Source organism: Triticum dicoccoides, chromosome 6B (genome assembly GCF_002162155.2).
Source record: "Triticum dicoccoides isolate Atlit2015 ecotype Zavitan chromosome 6B, WEW_v2.0, whole genome shotgun sequence".
Classification (NCBI taxonomy): Eukaryota; Viridiplantae; Streptophyta; class Magnoliopsida; order Poales; family Poaceae; genus Triticum; species Triticum dicoccoides.
In genome coordinates, this window is record NC_041391.1 from 605,633,571 (window position 1) to 605,638,246 (window position 4,676).

The following is a 4,676-nucleotide window of genomic DNA, read 5'->3' on the forward strand; positions in this document are numbered from 1 at the left end:
GGGGGGATCTTGAAAAGACACGAGGTACTTATGCTGCAGGAAAGAAAACATCATTTTGCCGAGTTATAGCTAAAAGAATGAAAACAAAGAGGTTTTATCCTTGAAGTGAAGAGATGATCCTTTTTGTGACCATTTTGCTCCTTCTCTCCTCTCCACGGAGTGGGCGATATAGGAGGCGATGATTTGCTCCAGTTTGGCCACCGATGAGGCCATGGGTCCCTTCCCCCTCTGTCTGCCGCTCCGGCGACGTGAGGGATGGCACCCTAGATCTTCCTGGCATGTAGTATGTATGAGTACAAGTAGTATGCTGAGTTGTGTTGTTGGGGCGGTGGGTGCAGCACCCCGGTGAATAAATCTTCCCCAACTCCATTCCCACACCGGCGACTCCTCTGCGGCGGCTTCTTGGAGTTGGTAGCTTCATGTGTGTGCGGAGATGTTTGGGTCCATGGATGGTCTCGGTAAGGCGGCGACAATGACTCCATCCTAGGTTTCAGTTCTCTTGCCCTGCCTTTGTCACTATGACGCGTTTTCTACCATCGTAGAGGAGCAGGGAGTTTTTTTTTCAGCAGATGGCCGACGGCTGCCGCCTGGGGCCGGCATAGGTGTGTGAGTCAAGATGGCGGTTTTGGAGCACGGTATGTGGCATGTGAGCAGCAAATATGGCGATTCCCCTCATCGTTGTCGACGGGGAGCGCTGAATCTAGAGACAGGAAGGCACAAGAACAATCCTCGACCGACATGCCACAACAATATGTGCCTTGCCGTTTGCGATGACTTGTCTTCGGTTCACAAAGCCTTGAGGACAATGGTGCTTTCCCAGTTCTTGCGACAATGGAGGTTGTTCTTCTATTCTTATGACAAGTGTCTCGACAGAACTAGCAGTTGGACATGGTTGTCAGTTGTGGTCTATGTAGAGATCCCTGAGGGCCTCTTGCTTATTTTATGTTTGTGTTCTTTCTGCAAAATGTCCAGGACAGTTGTCGTTTTCCGATGTCTGAAAGTATCCGTGAGTTTGGAGTCATGTATCCACATTTTATGTTAATGGAATGCACAATTACTTCAACAAAAAAGAGATGGTCTATGGGCACATAAGAGAAGAATTTATCTTCAAAATGTAGTATATCTTACTAAAATGTTTTATACTTCAATTTTAATCAGCATAGAAAATAATATAGCCATGCAGTATTTATTGCTAGCGCTAATGGAGAAACCATTGTATAACTCGTTTTCATTGTCATATCACCCATTTGCATATGATCATACCAGGGCCCATGCCGTGGGCAACTTAAAAAAACAGTTCGGTTTCAAGCAGAGAAATCTCAAACAAGACAAAAAAAGGGTAGTGTCCGAAGAAGTCTTCGGCTCCATCGCTCAATGCCATTTGTTGGAGCTTGACTTCATCACAACTTACACAACCATCGATAAAATTACAGTATACCAATGAATTCACATTCGAAAGAAGTTTTCGATGGCATATTTTTGTGACACATACCATATATCTTATTGGTCAGACCACTGGTGAAACTTAGACACAATTTCCGTGGTAACCTAAAGACAGACAGAGAGAGAGAGAGAGTAAGTTACTCTCTTTTTTGCTGTCAAGCTGTGCAAAACTTGTAAAACCAGAGAATAAATAACATTTTTATTTAGCTACATTTGAATAACCGATCAACATACATGTATCTGTTGATCATTGCAAATAAAGTACTTAGTTTAATCCAAGAAAGTGGGGAACATGACTACTTTTACATATCCTTAACTTCTAAAATTAACGAAACACTAACGCCCACATGTGTGGCAGCATTGCAACTCGTCCACACGTCTGGATCACCGTTCAGTTAAATTTTCACTAATCTTGACACACCGAGACAGTTTTTGCGTGCCACGTAGGACAAGGCCGGTGTGTGGGCATTGGAGAGGTCGTCCACACGCCCCACAGCACGCGGTTGCCAGCTGCGTTGTGTGGGTGAACTAGTTCCTGCCCACACAGCCACCACCTAGTCCACGCGCGTGTGGGCGAACTGCTTTTCGCCCACACGGCAGTCGTACATTGTTGGATGGCAACTGCAGTTGCGCGTACGTGGCAATCAGGTAAACATACATGGCAACTATGATTCGTTTGCTAGACGGCAACTGCAGTTGCGCGTACGTGGCAATCAGGTAAACATACATGACAATTGTGATTAACCGCACGTGGCAACTAGGTAAACACACATGACAACAATTGTTTGATCATATGTGGCAAGTAGTTAATCACACACGACAACTATGGTTTCATTACACGCGGCAACTACCATAAATTAGACATGGCAACTATAATTAACCAAAATAGAGAGAGTTGCCATGCTTTTACAACTATATTTGCCATCCCGGATAACTACATCTGCCATCTCGGATGGTAACTAAATCATCATCCCGCGGGTACCTATTGTAGTTGCGCCAGGACGTGTGGGCATATTTGCTTCGTGCCACACACGCTGGGTGGGGATGAGTAGTACTTGTTGGGCATGTGGCACAAAGTAGCTGCGCCCACACGCGTGGACAATTCTACTCCTCGCCCATACACAGCTCGTGTGGGCTGCCCCCGCTCATGCCACACATGATGTGTGGGCGAATGCTTATTATGTCACACGTGTGGTGGATATCGGCGGGAAAAATGCACGATGTATAAGAAATCAACAAACAGAGACTTCTGAACCCTAACGATCGCTCCTTTACGTTACAATGTTATTATATACAGCCACGAGCCAAATATAATTTCTGGTTTGACTCCATGAGAGCCACGAGAATTTGCTGCAACTCAGGTGTGTTTTCATCTCTATGGGCAATGATTATTAAGGTTAGTGGTGCTTCCGGGTCCACACGGTTTGCCTGGCCCCCGTCTTCTTCCCCTCGAGCGACAGAAACACACGCCCTCGCCATTGCGATGGCCGTGAAGGCAGCACAATGCGGACGGAACCGCCAGGGGAAGGTTCCTCGCCGTATAACAATGGCCTCACTGCCGCCCGGGTCCACGAGCCGGTCATGGCCATGAGAACCAAAACCATGGCCACCATAACCTTCCCGAGCATCTTCGACATGACGAGGTGTGGTCGTATGTACCGATAACTTTCTGATTAACTAAGCTCACAAGCTAACTACGAAAGTTCCATGGTTTTTACGTGTGTGACCTGCCCGTTAATTTGACACAGTACCAGTTCAAACTTGCAATAATGCACGCGGTTTCCAGTGCTGCCAAGTGCCAACTTCACGTATGCATGTATATGAGCATACCAGTCGTCAGTCGTCAGTCGTCAGTCGATGTATGTATTCTCACGATCTTGAAACAGTTCAGTTCGGAGTACACATTCTTCTACGGCAATCGACGCACGTAGCTTTCGGTCGCTTCTCTGCCGTGGGCGGTGTGCTTATTAGTTATTACCAAGTCATGCACGGCAGGGGAGTTGCAACACGTTGCACGTACGTACCGGCATGCTGGAAGACGAACCGAAAGTGTCCGCCTGCGTTTTATCAAGCAAACACGAGGAGACCGGGAAAAATTGTCAGGCCGAGAAGGATATTGATATGTGCTCAAAGTGGATTACCTCGGGAACACGGCCGGTACGGCTTTGGTGCAAGAAGAAGTATGTAAGAAACGCTATGCATTATGAAATCCATGAGAAAGTAAAAGGAGACAAAGTATTACTCATGCTTTGTTTTCGCTTGAAGCAACGTTTTAGGGAGCGAATGCGAACCAATCCATGGTTGGATGATTAGAAGGACAGTGGTATATTCAGCCATTGGGATCAGTCGCGGAGCTACAAAGGAAAACCTGGACGGACCAAACTAAAAGGAAATACGAAATATTTCAACTCAAGCAATGGATGAAGTGTTGCTGCTGAGAAATCTTTCTCAACTTCATATGTAATTGTATCATCTCTTTTTCTCTCGAAAACCAAATTGATTCTGCGTTGATTAGCCTTGCCCAATGACAATTATCTAGTAGTATCAAAATATAAGACGTTTTGACATTGACAATGTCATATAATGTTTTATATTTTAATACGTATTGAGTACCAAATTAAGATCTGTATTATCAATTGATTGAATTTCAGAGCGCATGTGCCTGTGCAGCAGTGCTCGTCGTCTAGGTTGTTACTCGCCCGGCTGGCCGCGGCCGCTGCTAGCTTCCTCCTGGGGCTTGGTCAAGCCGCCGCTGCATGGGTCGCCCTCGTACCTCCGCACCGCCCGGTGCTGCTACTTGTTGCGACGGTACGACCGGCGACTAGACCTCTGCAGCTCCGCTCTACATCTCTGGCCCTCCCTGCTGCTGTAAGCGTGGTTGTGTCCTAGCTCTGGTCTGCTGCTCTGCTCGAGGCTGGATGCCAAGAAAAGAATCGTGAAGAGGCGAGGCTACATGCAAGCAGACAGTGGTGGGCTGGGCTATTGTGGGGGTGTTTGGATCACTAAAGACTAGAGACTAGAGATTAGTAGTAGTCACCTTTAGTCAGTAAACCTCCAAACACCCCTGACTAATGGGTGACTAAAACTAGTTTAGTCTCTAGTCACCCCACCCTCAATTTTTACTGACTAGAGACTACTAGTAGTCATCTTTAGTCAGTAAATCTTCAAACACCCCTGACTTTTACTGACTAAAGTCCCCCTCTCTCTCCTCTAATTGGTGTTGCACAAGGGAC